Source organism: Triticum urartu, chromosome 4 (genome assembly GCF_003073215.2).
Source record: "Triticum urartu cultivar G1812 chromosome 4, Tu2.1, whole genome shotgun sequence".
NCBI lineage: Eukaryota > Viridiplantae > Streptophyta > Magnoliopsida > Poales > Poaceae > Triticum > Triticum urartu.
Window position 1 is genome coordinate 590477120 of NC_053025.1, and position 18959 is coordinate 590496078.

General features: G+C 41.5%; 1 pseudogene; it reads right to left on the bottom strand.

The window, feature by feature from the left end:
* Positions 1-1657: 1657 nt before the first annotated feature.
* The window catches only part of LOC125554909, a 29663-nt pseudogene continuing 12361 nt past the window's right edge, over positions 1658-18959 (bottom strand).

Here is an 18959-nt window from a genome sequence, read left to right on the forward strand (position 1 = left end):
GGCTCCGGCGGCGGCGGGGTCCGGCAGGGTGCGCGGCGGCGCGGGGCGGCGGCGGCATCGGGCGGCGGCGGGCTCCGGCGGCAGCGCGCAAGGCGGCCGCGGCGAAAGGTGCCGACGGCGGGCGCGGGGCTCGAGGCGGCGGCGGCTAGGGTTTCGGCCCCGGGGTGGGCCGGTGGCTTATAAAGGCCGAGGCCGGAGGAGTCCGGGCCTAACACGGCCCGTAGGTCGGTTCAGTTTTTTTTAAATAGTTACGCTCCGAAAAAAAGCAAAAGGAATACTAAACAGACTCCAAAAATCCAGAAATAAATTTTCCCCGTCTTCTAAAATCAAGCCGCACAGGATGAACATTTATTTGGGGCCTAAATGCAATTTTTAGAAACGCGCATTTTTCCTAAATTCAAATAAAATAGCAAATAAAACCAAAATAAATCTTAATTGATTTTTTTATTCAATCCTCAATATTTCTTTATTTTGGGAAAGTCATTTTATTCCCTCTCTCATATTTTTTTGTAATAGAAATAATTGAAGATAAAATAAATAAAATGAAATGATCCTATTTTCAAAATTTGAGACAACTCAAATATGAAAATAGCGAAATCCCCAACTCTCTCCGAGGGTCCTTGAGTTGCGTAAAATTTCTAGGATCAACCAAAATGCAATAAATATGATATGCAATGATAATCTAGTGTATAACATTCCAAATTGAAAATTTGGGATGTTACATCACTGGGACGCATTTGTGGCTCACACGACATTGGAAAAGAGTAAGAAGATGTCAGCGACAAACAAGAAAAATGCTGCAAAGAAGAAGCTTCACCATCGCACGGGGTCAGGTGGCTACCTCAAAGCCGAATGACCTGCCTGATAAAGGGGTCGAACCAGAGACATTGAACAGACTAGACCATTCAAGGACTTGGTTCTTCAGGGTTGGGGGAACCTTTGACCCTGAAATAGGGAAGTGCCGTTTGACGAACCAGCAACTGCAAATACCCGTCGCGAAGCTTCAGGAGTATATCACCGCAGCGTGGTAAGGGGCGTTCATTCCCGAAGAGAGAATGACGAGCTCACAATGGCCCTCGGGAATCCTAAGCACCCTGGATAGACACGGGGGATGCTAGGCTCCGTTTCGTGGAAGGCTGGGTTTCCCGAGGCAGACCAGGCCCTAGAAGCTACCCCGCCATCTCAGCGGAGAAGCAGCATGGCTTCCACCGAGCTCCTTCAGCAGCCTCACTTGCTCCTTCTAGCTACCCCGTCGATGCTATCACGGAGGCTCAAGATTGCCACCTTATGACGCAATGGCAGAACTTCAAAGTCAACGCGGCTGTCAGCTCTGTTGCACCTCCTGAACCTGGCGCAACTTTTCACTGCTATCTGATTCCAGAAGGATATGTTTTTGTGATGGTGGATGAAATAACAGAGGGATTTGAGGACCTCGAGCTTGACCAGCCTACCGGTGAAGGGGAGACTCGACTGGGTCTTGCTCTGAAGACTCCATGTCTATGGCGGAATGAGCTCATCAAGCTTCCGAACTGGACGCCTCAGCCTCCTCCTCCTCCTCCGGCGAGTCAAGGCACTCCGCATCCTCCTCCGACGAGTGATCAGGGCACTCCGCCTCCTTCTCCCCTTGCGCCAGCGCGTCCAAGCAGCCCGCCTCCTCCTACGCCTCATCATCAAAAGCTGAAGACAGCCGCCGCCGCTCCGGCTGCTCCAGCGCGTCGTAGCACTCCGCCTCGTTCTCTGCCTCGTAAGCAACAAAGGAAGACAGCCGCAGCCGCTTCGGCCGCTCTGGCGTCTAGTAGTACAGCCAGAGGTGGGAGGCAATACAGATTCGGTCCATCTCTCAAGCCTATAGAGAAGTTACCATACGAGAGGACCGTGGAGGAAAATGCGGAGATCGTTCAAGCCTATGTGAAGGACTTCTTTGAAACTCAAAGAGCTAAGAAACATCCACCTCTGGAGTAGAAGATAGATTCGGTGAAATTGAAGCGCACTTTGGATGCCCTGAAGAGACCACCACCGCCTCCGCCAGATGACAACCATGTCCTCGCTCTTAACAAGGCAGTGCAAGAAGCGCGCTGGTCAGGAACTACTTGAAGTGACAAAAGGTTACAATAACGAACAAGTGGGAAAAAGTTCCCCAGCTCGGCGAACAGGCGAACCAATCGTGCCCCCCGCTGACGGTGTCTAGCGATATTGTCGCAAATCTGCCGCGGATACTGCCCGGTACCAATCCTGGTGATTACCTGCCTGACGATGCACATTTTGATATGATGGAAGTGGAAAAACACAAAGACCGGTACGGGAAGCCTCTCGTCAAACCTGGAGCTCCTCCTCTAACAATGATGATGCGAAGATTCCATAAGTGGTACATGGACACCTGCAACTCTGGGAAGGATATTTTGACGTTGAGAGTTAAAGAGGAACATGACCTCATTTGGATTGATCTGTTGTATGTTCCATTTGAGGACTTCTTCCAGTTTTTTAATCAGAATGCCTTCGATAAAATAATCATCACTTGCTACTGTCTATAAGTACTACTTCTATAATTAAGTCTCTCTATATAGCTCAGCTCTTTCATTGCATGTATATATAATTATCCTCACTATATTATGCAGATTGAAGTTCGTCGAATGCAAGAAAATACAAAACTATGATATTGGGTTCATTAACACAAATATAATAGATGAATGGACGGTTAAACATGATGCCAAAGAAGCCGAGGCGAACTTTGCTAAAATTGATGCTTCAAAATCAAAACAAAGATGAAATACTCTTTCCTTACAACTTCAAGTGAGTGTTATTGTCTTGTGCATATTCGGTTTCCCTTATTACTATAGGTTATAGTAATGTAATTAATGAGTTATGCATGCATGTGCAGCTTCCGCTTTATTCTCCTAGAGATTAAGCTTGAGAAGGGACTAGTAACTGTCTTAGACTCAAGACGAAAAGATCTCAAGGAGTATGCAGCCATGACTGAAATGCTCTAGAAGTAAGTTCAATCGATCATTATCGCACCATATCGGCAACTTTATTCATTTCCTGATATCAAGTAATAACTATTTTCTTTGTCTCGCAGGGTTTGGAAAGTGTTCATCGCAGAAGCTCCGGGACTACCGGGGAAGCTGCGTTATACACACCCGAAAGTAAAGTACTACTAGCTAGTTCCACACATCTCCCATTGATTCTAGCTAGTTTCATCAAAACCATTTATAAGGCTTGATTAACAGTTTGATTGACCTCTACTTCTCGTAAAGTGGTTGTGGCAGGAAGGCGGGAATATTTTTTGTGGATACTACATTTGCGAGTACGTCTATAATGTGATGACCTCTAAGCGGGGCTACTGTAAAGAAGATTATGAAGTGCGTAAGCAATAATATTCACAATTTTGTTTTATTACCATCATTTGTGTTGAGTTTCATTCATATATATGAATTGACCCCCTTCTTCAAATTAGCTTTGGCAGCTGCGGGATGAACTCCTTGAAGGAAATATGCCCTAGAGGCAATAATAAAGTTATTATTAATTTCCTCATATCATGATAAATGTTTATTATTCATGCTAGAATTGTATTAACCGGAAACATAGTACATGTGTGAATACATAGACAAACAGATTGTCACTAGTATGCCTCTACTTGACTAGCTCTTTGAATCAATGATGGTTATGTTTCCTAACAATAGACATGAGTTGTCATTTGATTAACGGGATCACATCATTAGAGAATGATGTGACTGACTAGACCCATTTTTTTAGCTTAGCACTTGATCATTTTAGTTTACTGCTATTGCTTTCTTCATGACTTATACATGTTCCTATGACTATGAGATTATGCAACTCCCGATTACCGGAGGAACACTTTGTGTGCTACCAAACGTCACAATGTAAATGGGTGATTATAAAGGAGCTCTATAGGTGTCTCCGATGGTAATTGTTGAGTTGGCATAGATCAAGAATAGGATTTGCCACTCCGATTGTCGGAGAGGTATCTCTGGGCCCTCTCGGTAATGCACATCACTACAAGCCTGCAAGCAATGCAACTAATGAGCTAGTTGCGGGATGATGCATTGCAGAATGAGTAAAGAGACATGCTGGTAACGAGATTGAGCTAGGTGTTGAGATACCGACGATCGAATCTCGGGCAAGTAACATACCGATGACCAAGGGAACAACGTATGTTGTTATGCGGTTCGACCGATAAAGATCTTCATAGAATATGTAGGAACCAATATGAGCATCCAGGTTCCGCTATTGGTTATTGACCGGAGACGTGTCTCGGTCATGTCTACATAGTCCTCGAACCCGTAGGGTCCGCACGCTTAATGTTCTGTGATGATCGGTATTACGAGTTTATATATTTTGATATACCAAAGGTAGTTCAGAGTCCCGGATATGAGCACGGACATGAAGAGGAGTCTCGAAATGGTCGAGGCATAAAGATTGATATATTGGAAGCCTACATTTGGACATCGGAAGAGTTCCGAGTAAAATCAGGATTTTACCGGAGTGCCGGAGGGGTTGCCGGAACCCCCTGGGGGTTAATGGCCCTTGTTGGGCCCTAGTGGAGAGAGCGAGTGGGGCCGGCCAGGGCAGGCCGCGGGCCCCCTCCCCCTCTGGTCCGAATTGGACTATGAAGGGGGGCAGCGCCCCCCTTTCATTCTCCTTCTACCCCTTCCTTTCCCCCTCCTAGTAGGAGTAGGAAAGAGGGGATTCCTACTCCTACTAGGAGGAATCCTCCTCCTAGTGAACCCTACATGGCCGGCCGGCCTCCCCCCTTGCTCCTTTATATACGGGGGCAGGGGGCACCCTAGCTAGAACACACAAAAAGTTGATCATTGATCTCTCCTAGCCGTGTGCGGTGCCCCCCTCCACCATAATCCACCTCGGTTATACTGTAGCGGTGCTTAGGCGTGGCCCTGCGACGGTAGCTTCATCAACATCGTCACCATGCTATTGTGCTGACGAAATTCTCCTTCGAGCTCTACTGGATCGTGAGTTCGCTGGACGTCACCGAGCTGAACGCGGAGGTGCCGTACGTTCGGTACTGAGGATCGGTCGATCGTGAAGACGCACAACTACATCAACCGCGTTGTCATAATGCTTCCGCTTAATGGTCTACAAGGGTACGTGGACGACACTTGATGTCTACTACACAACCTTCTTCTTATAGACGTTGTTGGGCCTCCAAGTGTAGAGGTTTCTAGGACAGTAGCAAATTTCCCTCAAGTGGATGACCTAAGGTTTATCAATCCATAGGAGGCGTAGGATGAAGATGGTCTCTCTCAAGCAACCCTGCAACCAAATAACAAAGAGTCTCTTGTGTCCCCAACACACCCAATACAATGGTAAATTGTATAGGTGCACTAGTTCAGCAAAGAGATGGTGATACAAGTGGTATATGGATGGTAGATAAAGGTTTTTGTAATCTAAAAATATAGCAATGCGTTGAAACAAGGCCTAGGGTTCATACTTTCACTAGTGAAAGTCCTCTCAACAATAATAACATAATTGGATCACATAACTATCCCTCCACATGCAACAAAGAGTCACTCCAAAGTCACTAATAGCGGAGAACAAACGAAGATATTATGGTAGGGTACGAAACCACCTCAAAGTTATTCTTTCAATTCCAATCAATCCGTTGGGCTATTCATAGAAGTTTCACAAACAGCCCTAGAGTTCGTACTAGAATAACACGTTAAGACACAAATCAACCAAAACCCTAATGTCACCTAGGTACTCCAATGTCACCTCAAGTATCTGCGGGTATGATTATACGATATGCATCACACAATCTCAGATTCATCTATTCAAACCAACACAAAGTACCTCAAAGAGTGCCCCAAAGATTCTACCGGAGAGTCAAGATGAAAACGTGTGCCAACCCCTATGCATAGGTTCATGAGCGGAACCCCCAAGTTGATCACCAAGACATACATCAAGTGGATCAATAGAATACCCCATTGTCACCACGGTTATCCCACGTAAGACATACATCAAGTGTTCTCAAATCCTTAAAGACTCAATCCGATAAGATAACTTCAAAGGGAAAACTCAATCCATTACAAGAGAGTAGATGGGGAGAAACATCATAAGATCCAACTATAATATCAAAGCTCGCGATACATCAAGATCGTACCACATCAAGAACACGAGAGAGAGAGAGAGAGAGAGATCAAACACATAGCTACTGGTACATACCCTCAGCCCCGAGGGAGAACTACTCCCTCCTCGTCATGGAGAGTGCCGGGATGATGAAGATGGCCACCGGAGAGGGATTCCCCTTCCGGCAGGGTGCCGGAACGGATCTGATATGTCTCCATCGTATCTATAATTTTTGGTTGTTCCATGCCAATATTCTACAACTTTCATATACTTTTGGCAACTTTTTATACTATTTTTGGGACTAACATATTGATCCAGTGCCTAGTGCCAGTTCCTGTTTCTTGCATGTTTTTTGTTTCGCAGAAAATCCATATTGAACGGAGTCCAAACGGGATAAAAACGGACGGAGATTGTTTTGGAATATATGTGATTTTTGGGAAGTGAAATCAACGTGAGACGATGCTTGAGGGGCCCACGAGGCAGGGGGCAGACGCGCCCCTGACCCTCATAGCCACCCCTTAAGGCGTTTTGTTCCCTTCTTTCGCCACAAGAAAGCTAATATCCGGATAGAGATCATGTTAAAATTTCAGCCCAATCGGAGTTACGGATCTCCGGGAATATAAGAAATGGTGAAAGGGAAGAATCTGAAAACGCAGAAACAAAGAGAGACAGATCCAATCTCGAGGGGCTCTCGCCCCTCCCACGCCATGGAGGCCATGGACCAAAGGGGAAACCCTTCTCCCATCTAGGGAGGAGGTCAAGGAAAAAGAAGAAGGAGGGGGGCTCTCCACCCTCACTTCCGGTGGCACCGGAGTGCCACCGGGGGCCATCATCATCACCGCAATCTTCACCAATAACTTCACCGCCATCATCACCAACTCTTCCCCCCTCTATGCAGCGGTGTAACCTCTCTCTTACCCTCTGTAATCTCTACTTAAACATGGTGCTCAACGCTATATATTATTTCCCAATGATGTATGGCTATCCTATGATGTTTGAGTAGATCTGTTTTGTCCTATGGGCTATTTGATGATCAAGATTGGTTTGAGTTGCATGTTTTATTATTGGTGTTGTCCTATGGTGCTCTCCGTGTCGCGCAAGCGTGAGGGATCCCCGCTGTAGGGTGTTGCAATACGTTCATGATTCATTTATAGTGGGTTGCGTGAGTGACTGAAACACAAATCCTAGTAAGGGGGTTGTTGCGTATGGGATAAAGAGGACTTGATACTTTAATGCTATGGTTGAGTTTTACCTTAATGATCTTTAGTAGTTGCGGATGCTTGCTAGAGTTCCAATCATAACTGCATATGATCCAAGTAGAGAAAGTATGTTAGCTTATGCCACTGCAATAATGATTACTGGTCTAGTTATCGATTGCCTAGGGACAAATAACTTTCTCGTAACAACAAGCTCTCTACTAAACCTAACTTAGTTGTGTTTTTATCTAAACTGCCCCTACTTCTTATTTACATGCTCTTTATTATCTTGCAAACCTATCCAACAACACCTACAAAGTACTTCTAGTTTCATACTTGTTCTAGGTAAAGCGAACGTCAAGCGTGAGTAGGGTTGTACCGGTGGTCGATAGAACTTGAGGGAATATTTGTTCTACCTTTAGCTCCTCGTTGGGTTCGACACTCTTACTTATCGAAAGAGGCTATTGATCCCCTATACTTGTGGGTTATCAAGACCTTTTTCTGGCGCCGTTGCCGGGGAGCAATAGCATGGGGTGAATATTCTCGTGTGTGCTTGTTTGCTTTATCACTAAGTAATTTTTATTTGCTTTTCTTAGTTGTTTTCTATCTTTAGTTATGGGTAGGAATGCAAAATAGCAAAAAAATTAGTTCTACCTACTAAACTAATGGTTCAAGAACCACTCAAAATCTATCACACTACTGAAGCTTATTACTTGGATCATCTTCAATCCATTTGTGCTCGTGCTGAAACCCCAACTAGCTTAGTTGAGGGCAAATCTTTAGATGAGCATGCTTGTTATGTGCGACACCGAATATCTGAAAAAGGGAAAATTTTGCTGGGTCAAATTCATCGTTTGCAACGCTATGCTTGGAATTTATGCGAAATATATGATATCACTTGTTGTTCTAAAAACCCTAAGAAACACCTTCCCTATTAATGTGAGTTTAGTGATAATGGAATCGTATCTTTGTATGCTAAGGGTGTTTATAGTTACTATGATGTTCAACAAATTGAAGAATTTGTTGCTTTTAAGGGTGCTTATGAAATTGCTTCTTTGATTGAAACGTATGATACTACTCTTTACAAATCTGGAAATTTTGACATACTTAAATATTGCTATGATAATTATGCTTCTAATGCCTATGTTGAACCATACATTGACGACTACCCAGCTGTCCAAGAAGAGACTAATATTTTGCAGGAGTCTATGGAAGAAGAAATTGATCAAACTATGAGCTCATTGGATGAAAAAGATGAGGAGGAGAGCGAAGTACAAAAGGAGGAAGAGCGGATTAGCTACCCGTGCCAACCTTCTAATGGTAGTAACTCTTCAACTCATACATTGTTTAATTTCCCTTCGTGCTCACCGAAGGATGATTTCTATGATGATAGTTATGATCCCGTTGATTCTCTTGAAATATCCCTTTTTGATGATGCTTGCTATGCTTGTGGCCAAGATGCCAATATGAATTATGCTTATGGAGATGAACTTGCTATAGTTACTTATGTTAAACATGAAATTGTTGTTATTGCACCCACACATGATAGTCCTATTATCTTTTTGAATTCTTCCGACTACACTATATCAGAGAAGTTTGCCCATATTAAGGATTATATTGATGGGTTACCTTTTACCATTACACGTGATGATTTTGATGAATATAATATGCGTGTGCTTGCTGCTCCTACTTGCAATTATTATGAGAGAGGAACTATATCTCCACCTCTCTATGTTTCCAATATGATAAAATTGCAAGAAACTGTTTATACTATGCATTGGCCTTCACTATGTGTGCATGAATTGTTATTTTATGACATGCCGATGCATAGGAAGAGAGTTAGACTTCGTTGCTACATGATATATGTTACTTTGTGCTCACTACTAAATTACAAATCATTGTTAATTAAAATTGGCTTGGATATACCTTGGGATCCGGGTGGATTCATTACTTGAGCACTATATGCCTAGCTTAATGGCTTTAAAGAAAGCGCTGCCAGGGAGACAACTCGGAAGTTTTAGAGAGTCATTTATTTCTGTTGAGTGCTTTTATATAGTTTAAAAACAAAATAAAATAAAGAGGGGAACCCAAAACTTTTTCAAAAAGGAAAGTGAAAGTGAGAAAGACAAGCATTGTTGAAGTGGGAGAGCTCCTTGAACTTTGTTCATGCTCACGGCAACTTTGTGAATCTTGATTACATAAAATTTTAAACAAAAATAATTATCCCCTTGTACAATTCCATTGTATTATAAAAATAATGTGCCAAGGTTTGCCTTTAGGATGTTTTAGATGCTTGTTGGTTTGTACGGTGCAGGACAGAAACTTTTTCTGTAGTGCGCGATTTTACATTTTTAGATGGAACGTCAAATGGTTCTGATTCTTTTTGCAATGTATTTATATAAAAATTGTTTATTTTTCCTAATTTTGGAAAAAAATTCAAGTATCAGAAGGATGGTAAATTTTTAGATTATTACAGACTATTCTGTTTTAGACAGATTCTGTTTTTGATGCATAGTTTGCTTGTTTTGATGAAACTATCGATTTATATCAGTGGATTGAGCCATGGAAAATTTATATTACAGTATACAAAATGCAAAAACAAAATTTGAATTGGTTTGCAACAGTACTTAGAGTAGTGATTTGCTTTATTATACTAACGGATCTTACCGAGTTTTCTGTTGAAGTTTCCTGTGGATGAAGTGTTCGATGATCGAGAAGGTCTCGATGTGAGAAGAATGAAGAGAGGCAAGAGCTTAAGCTTGGGGATGTCCGAGGCACCCCAAGTAAGTATTCAAGGAGACTCAAGCGTCTAAGCATGGGGATGCCCCGGAAGGCATCCCCTCTTTCTTCAACAAGTATCGGTATGTTTTCGGATTCATTTCGTTCATGCGATATGTGCAAATCTTGGAGCATCTTTTGCATCTAGTTTTCATTTTTATTTTATGCACCATTATGGTATGAGATAGTCCTTGGTTGATTTATCGAATTCTCTTTGCACTTCACTTATATCTTTTGAGTACGGCTTATAGAATGCTTCATGTGCTTCACTTATATCATTTGAAGTTTGGATTGCCTGTTTCTCTTTACATAGAAAACTACCATTTGTAGAATGCTCTTTTTCTTCACTTATATTTGTTAGAGCACGGGCATATCTTTTGTAGAAAGAATTAAACTCTCTTGCTTCAGTTATATCTATTTAGAGAGATGACAGGAACTGGTTATTCACATGGTTAGTCATAAAATCCTACATAAAACTTCTAGATCATTGAATATGATATGTTTGATTCCTTGCAATAGTTTTGCGATATAAATATGGTGATATTAGATTCATGCTAGTGGGTAGTTGTGGATTAGTAGAAATACTTGTGTTGAGGTTTCTGATTCCCGTAGCATGCACGTATGGTGAACCGTTATGTAACGAAGTCGGAGCATGATTTATTTATTGATTGTCTTCCTTATGAGTGGCGGTTGGGGACGAGCGATGGTCTTTTCCTACCAATCTATCCCCCTAGCAGAATGCGCGCAGTACTTTGTTTCGATGACTAATAGATTTTTGCAATAAGTATGTGAGTTCTTTATGAATAATGTTGAGTCCATGGATTATACGCACTCTCACTCTTCCACCATTGCTGGCTTCTCTAGTATCGCGCAACTTTCGCCGGTACAATAAACCCACCATATACCTTCCTCAAAACAGCCACCATACCTACTTATCATGGCATTTCCATAGCCATTCCAAGATATATTGCCATGCAACTTCCATCATCATCATGTACATGACTTGAGCATTCATTGTCATATTGCTTTGCATGATCGTAAGATAGCTAGCATGATGTTTTCATGGCTCTGTTCGTTTTTTGATGTCATTGCTATGCCAGATCATTGCACATCTCGGTACACCGCCGGAGGCATTCATATAGAGTCATATATTTGTTCTAGTATCGAGTTGTAAGTATATTAAAGTGTGATGATCATAATTATTAGAGCATTGCCCAAGTGAGGAAAGGATGATGGAGACTATGATTCCCCCACAAGTCGGGATGAGACTCCGGACGAAAAAAAGAGAAAGGCCAAAAAAAGGAGAAGGCCCAAAAAATAAAAAAATAAAAAATATAAAAAATGAGAGAAAAAGAGAGAAGGGGCAATGTTACTATCCTTTTACCACACTTGTGCTTCAAAGTAGCACCATGTTCTTCATATAAAGAGTCTCTTGAGTTATCACTTTCATATACTAGTGGGAATTTTCATTATAGAACTTGTCTTGTATATTCCGATGATGGGCTTCCTCAAACGCCCGAGGTATTCATGAGCAACCAAGTTGGATGCACACCCACTTAGTTTCAGTTTGAGCTTTCATACACTTATAGCTCTAGTGCATCTGTTGCATGGCAATCCCTACTCACTCATATTTATATCTATTGATGGGCATCTGCATAGCCCGTTGATACGCCTAGTCGATGTGAGACTATCTTCTCCTTTTTGTCTTCTCCACAACCACCATTCTATTCCACCTATAGTGCTATGTCCATGGCTCATGCTCATGTATTGCATGAAAGTTGAAAAGGTTTGAGAACTTCAAAAGTATGAAACAATTGCTTGGCTTGTCATCGGGGTTGTGCATGATGTGAATATTTTGTGTGGTGAAGATGGAGCATAGCCAGACTATATGATTTTGTAGGGATAACTTTCTTTGGCCATATTATTTTGAAAAGACATTATTGCTTTATTAGTAGGCTTGAAGTATTATTTTTTTTCATGTCGAATGATAGACTATTGCTTTGAATAACTCGTATCTTAATATTCATGCCATGATAAGATATGTGATCAAGATTATGCTAGGTAGCATTCCACATCAAAAATTATCTTTTCAATCATTTACCTACTCGAGGGCGAGCAGGAATTAAGCTTGGGGATGCTGATACGTCTCCGTCGTATCTATAATTTTTGATTGTTCCATGCCAATATTCCACAACTTTCATATACTTTTGGCAACTTTCTATACTATTTTTGGGACTAACATATTGATCCAGTGCCCAGTGCCAGTTCCTGTTTGTTGCATGTTTTTTGTTTCGCAGAAAATCCATATCAAACGGTGTCCAAACGGGATAAAAACAGACGGTGATTTTTTTTGGAATATATGTGATTTTTGGGAAGTGAAATCAATGCGAGACGATGCTCGAGGGGCCCACGAGGCAGGGGGGTGCGCCCCTGACCCTCGTGGCCACCCCATAAGGCTGTTGGTTCCCTTCTTTCGCCGCAAGAAAGCTAATATCCGGATAGAGATCGTGTTAAAATTTCAGCCCAATCAGAGTTATGGATCTCCGGGAATATAAGAAACGGCGAAAGGGAAGAATCCGAAAACGCAGAAACAAAGAGAGACAGAGAGACAGATCCAATCTCGGAGGGGCTCTCGCCCCTCCCACGCCATGGAGGCCATGGACCAGAGGGGAAACCCTTCTCCCATCTAGGGAGGAGCTCAAGCAAGAAGAATAAGGAGGGGGGCTCTCTCCCCCTCGCTTCCGGTGGCACAGGAGTGCCACCGGGGGCCATCATCATCACCGCAATCTTCACCAACAACTTCACCGCCATCATCACCAACTCTTCCCCCCTCTATGCAGTGGTGTAACCTCTCTCTTACCCACTGTAATATCTACTTAAACATGGTGCTGAACGCTATATATTATTTCCCAATGATGTATGGCTATCCTATGATGTTTGAGTAGATCTGTTTTGTCCTACGGGCTACTTGATGATCAAGATTGGTTTGAGTTGCATGTTTTATTATTGGTACTGTCCTATGGTGCTCTCCGTGTCACGCAAGAATGAGGGATCCCCGCTGTAGGGTGTTGCAATACTTTCATGATTCTCTTATAGTGGGTTGCGTGAGTGACTGAAACACAAACCCGAGTAAGGGGGTTGTTGCGTATGGGATAAAGAGGACTTGATACTTTAATGCTATGGTTGGGTTTTACCTTAATGATCTTTAGTAGTTGCGGATGCTTGCTAGAGTTCCAATCATAAGTGCATATGATCCAAGTAGAGAAAGTATGTTAGCTTATGCCTCTCCCTCATACGAAACTGCAATAATGATTACCGGTCTAGTTATCGATTGCCTAGGGACAAATAACTTTCTCGTAACAACAAGCTCTCTACTAAACCTAACTTCATTGTGTCTTTATCTAAACAGCCCCTACTTTTTATTTACAAGATCTTTATTATCTTGCAAACATATCCAACAACACCTACAAAGTACTTCTAGTTTCATACTTGTTCTAGGTAAAGCGAACGTCAAGCGTGCGTAGAGTTGTATCGGTGGTCGATAGAACTTGAGGGAATATTTGTTCTACCTTTCGCTCCTCGTTGGGTTCGACACTCTTACTTATCAAAAGAGGCTACAATCGATCCCCGATACTTGTAGGTTATCAGGGTCTAGATTGGTTTTTGGTGGCTACGGAGGCTTCTGGCGGCGGAAATCCCGATCTATTGTGCTCCCCGATGTTTTTAGGGTATATGGGTATATATGGAAGGAAGAAGTACGTCGGTGGATCTCCGGGTTGTCCACGAGGCAGGGGGCGCGCCTAGGGGGGTGGGCGCGCCCCCACCCTCGTGGGCAGCCCAGGACTCTCCTGGCCCAACTCTGATAATCCGTGGGCTTCTTCTAGTCCAAAAATAAGTTCCGTGAAGTTTCAGGTCAATTGGACTCCGTTTGATTTTCCTTTTCTGCGATACTCTAAAACAAGGAAAAAAAGAAACTGGCACTGGGATCTGGGTTAATAGGTTAGTCCCAAAAATAATATAAAAGTGTATAATAAAGACCATAAACATCCAAAACAGATAATATAATAGCATGGAACAATCAAAAATTATAGATACGTTGGAGACATATCAGCATCCCCAAGCTTAATTCCTACTCGTCCTCGAGTAGGTAAATGACAAAAACAGAATTTTTGATGTGAAATGCTACCTAACATATTTATCCATGTAGTTCTCTTTATTGTGGCAAGAATATTCAGATCCATAAGATTCAAGACAAAAGTTTAATATTGACATAAAAATAATAATACTTAAAGCATACTAACAAAGCAATCATGTCTTCTCAAAATAACATGGCCAAAGAAAGCTATCCCTACAAAATCATATAGTCTCGCTATGCTCCATCTTCACCACACAACATATTTAAGTCATGCAGAACCCCGATGACAAGCCAAGCAATTGTTTCATACTTTTGATGTTCTCAAACTTTTTCAATCTTCACGCAATATATGAGCGTGAGCCATGGACATATCACTATATGTGGAATAGAATGGTGGTTCTGGAGAAGACAAAAAGGGAGAAGATACTCTCACATCTACTAGGCGTATCAACGGACTATGGAGATGCCCATTAATAGATATCAATGTGAGTGAGTAGGGATTGCCATGCAACGGATGCACTAGAGCTATAAATGTATGAGATCTCAACAAAAGAAACTAGTGGGTGTGCATCCAACTCGCTTGCTCACGAAGACCTAGGGCATTTTGAGGAAGCCCATCATTGGAATATACAAGCCAAATTCTATAATGAAAGATTCCAAATAGTATATGAAAGTGACAACATAGGAGACTCTCTATCATGAAGATCATGGTGCTACTTTGAAGCACAAGTATGGTAAAAGGATAGTAGCATTGCCCCTTCTCTCTTTTTCTCTCATATTATTTTATTGTTATTTTCCGGGCCTTCTCTTTTTTATGGCCTCTTTTTTTATTTGGGCTTCTTTGGCTTCTCTTTTTTTTGTCCGAAGTCTCATCCCGACTTGTGGGGGAATCATAGTCTCCATCATCCTTTGCTCACTGGGACAATGCTCTAATAATGATGATCATCACACTTTTATTTTCTTACAACTCAAGAATTATAACTCGATACTTAGGAAAAGATATGACTCTATATGAATGCCTCCGGCGGTGTACCGGGATGTGCAATGACTCATGAGTGACATGTATGAAAGAATTATGAACGGTGGCTTTGCCACAAATACGATGTCAACTACATGATCATGCAAAGCAATATGACAATGATGGAGCGTGTCATAATAATGGAACGGTGGAAAGTTCCATGTCAATGTATCTCGGAATGGCTATGGAAATGCCATAACAGGTAGGTATGGTGTTGTTTTGAGGAAGGTATATGGTGGGTTTATGATACCGGCGAAAGGTGCGTGGTATTAGAGAGGCTAGCAATGGTGGAAGGGTGAGAGTGCGTATAATCCATGGACTCAACATTAGTCATAAAGAACTCACATACTTATTGCAAAAATCTATTAGTTATCGAAACAAAGTACTACGCGCATGCTCCTAGGGGGATAGATTGGTAGGAAAAGACCATCGCTCGTCCCCGACTGCCACTCATAAGGAGGACAATCAATAAACAAATCATGCTCCGACTTCGTCACATAACGGTTCACCATACGTGCATGCTACGGGAATCACAAACTTCAACACAAGTATTTCTCAAATTCATAACTACTCAACTAGCATGACTCTAATATCACCATCTCCATATCTCAAAACAATTATCAAGTATCAAACTTCTCTTAGTATTCAATGCACTTCATATGAAAGTTTTTATTATATCCCTCTTAGATGCCCATCATATTAGGACTAGATTCATAACCAAAGCAAATTACCATGCTGTTTAGGACTCTCAAAATAATATAAGTGACGCATGAGATTTCATCTGTTTCTATAAAATAAAACCACCACCGTGCTCTAAAAGGATATAAGTGAAGCACTAGAGCAACGACAAACTACTCCGATAGATATAAGTGAAGCTCAATGAGTAGTCGAATAATTATGCAACTATGTGAAGATTCTCTAACATTTAAAAATTTCAGATCTTGTTATTTCATTCAAGCAGCAAGCAAAACTAAATAAAATAAAATGACGCTCCAAGCAAAACACATATCATGTGGTAAATAAAAATATAGCTCCAAGTAAAGTTACTAATGAATGAAGACGAAAGAGGGGATGCCTTCCGGGGCATCCCCAAGCTTAGGCTCTTGGTTGTCCTTGAATATTACCTTGGGGTGTGTTGGGCATCCCCAAGCTTAGCCTCTTGCGACTCCTTATTCCATAGTCCAACGAATCTTTACCCAAAACTTGAAAACTTCACAACACAAAACTTAAATAGAAAATCTCGTGAGCTCCGTTAGTATAAGAAAATAAACCACGACTTCAAGGTACTGTAATGAACTCATTCTAAATTCATATTGGTGTAATATCTACTGTATTCCAACTTGTATATGGTTTATAAGCTCTTTTACTAGCCATAGATTCATCAAAATAAGTAAACAACATATGAAAACAGAATCTGTCAAAAACAGAACAGTCTGTAGTAATCTGTAGGTTTCGAATACTTCTGGAACCCCAAAAATTCTGAAATAAATTGCTGGACGTGAGTAATTTATCTATTAATCATCTTAAAAAATAATTAACTGAATATCACTCTCCAATAAAAAATGGCAGCAATTCTCGTGAGCGCTAAAGTTTTTGTTTTTTACAGTAAGATCAACAAAACTTTCCCCAAGTCTTCCCAACGGTTCTACTTGGCACAAACACTAATTGAAACATAAAAACTCAATAATAATAGAGGCTAGATAAATTATTTATTACTAAACAGGAGCAAAGAGCAAGGAATAAAAATAAAATTGGGTTGCCTCCCAACAAGCGCTATCGTTTAACGCCCCTAGCTAGGCATGATGATTTCAATGAAGCTCACATAAAAGACAAGAATTGAAACATAAAGAGAGCATCATGCTGGTGGCCCGGGGCCCTGGCAGCGGCGGCGGCGGCTTCAGGGCAAGGCGGAGGTGGCTGCGGTGGCTCGGCGGATCGGGGCGGCGCCGGGTGGTCGGCGCGGCGGCGCAGAGGAAGGCAGGGCGATGCGGGGCTCTGGCAGCCGCAGGAGGAAGAAGGTGGGAGAGGAGGTGGGTTGTGGGTCGGGTGGGTACTAGCGGGCGTAGATGTAGTGGTAGGTTTTTGTCACCGTGCAGTTCGGTACGGGGCACTCGTGTTTTTGTTAGCAGAATAAGCTTTAGGTGTTATTAGAATAAGGTCTTAAGGGGTGTTGTCATATATATATATATATATATATATATATATATATAGTGTTACTATTCATCACCCAGGGTGCATAATAAGTTATTGTTCACCCGAGGTAATCTTACGATCATCTCATAATTAAATAACGTTTCGAATTCAAATAGTTACATTCCTATTGATTAAAAACGTAAAATTTGACATAAGAAAAATAAAAATATAGGTCATAAGACAAGAAAATTTGCAGTTTATGTGTATTTTAGACTATGTTTTTACGTTTGTAATTTTACATAACTTAAAATATTTTTTACGGCGATTATATATTTTCTTATGGTCCCTTTTTGTGTCGGAAATAAGACAAAACTTACGGAACATAAAATTACGATGCATTGATGGTAAAATAGAGGGGGGTGAAGAATAATTATTCCTCACCCACGGTGACGAATAGCGCGACCCTGTATATATAGTGTTACTATTCATCACCCAGGCTGCAGAATAAGTTATTCTCCATCCGAGGTAATCTTACAATCATTTCATAATTAAATTACATTTTGAATTCAAATAGTTACATTCCTATTGATTCACTACGTAAAATTTGATATAAGAAAATAAAAATATAGGTCATAAGACAAGAAAATCTACAATTTATGTGTATTTTAGACTATGTTTTTATGTTTGTAATTTTACATAACATAAAATATTTTTTACGGCGATTATATATTTTCTTACGGTCCCTTTTTGCATCGGAAATAAGACAAAATTTACGGAACGTAAAATTACGGTGCATTGATGGTAAAATAGAGGGGGGGTGAAGAATAACTAGTCCTCACCCAGGGTGACGAATAGCGCGACCCATATATATATATATATATATATATATTTCTATATGTCACATTTTCTGTCAAAGTATTGAATAAATCCATGGCATCATCATTAGCCGGAAGTAAACCGGGGCATGATGGTACGAAGTTCACCAAAGTTATTCTGGACCGGAGTCCCGGATAGGATAATCCACCTTTTGGTACGAATTTCAGCAAAGGCCTTCCAAATAGCGATATTTGGAAGGCTCTTGCTGAACTTTGTACCAAAAAGAGAATTATCCTATCTGGGACTCCGTTCTAGAACAACTTTGAAGAGCTTCGTACCATCATGCCCATGTTACTTTTGCCTAATGATGAAGACACGGTTTTGTTGAATCCTTTGACAATAGACAAACGTGACATGAGGGGGTCGGGGGTCGGGAACTAGGGTAGAGCGTCGTGGATCACCGAGCGGTCGAGGGTCGTCCAAGGGTTGAGGGTCCATATTTATCAAGAATGCCCCCTTTATGGGTGTGCACAAGTTGATCCAATTTTTTTCCCTGATCTCATATATATACGTCTATTACATATGTCACGTTGTTACATATATATTCTTCTATATGTCACGTTGTCTGTCAAAGTATTGAAAAAAATCCACAGCTTCATCATTAACTGGATGTAACAGACGTATGATGCTACAAAGCTCTTCAAATTGTTTTGGTACGGAGTTCCTGATAGAATAATTCGCCTTTTGGTATGAATTTCAGCAAAGGCCTTCCAAATAGCGA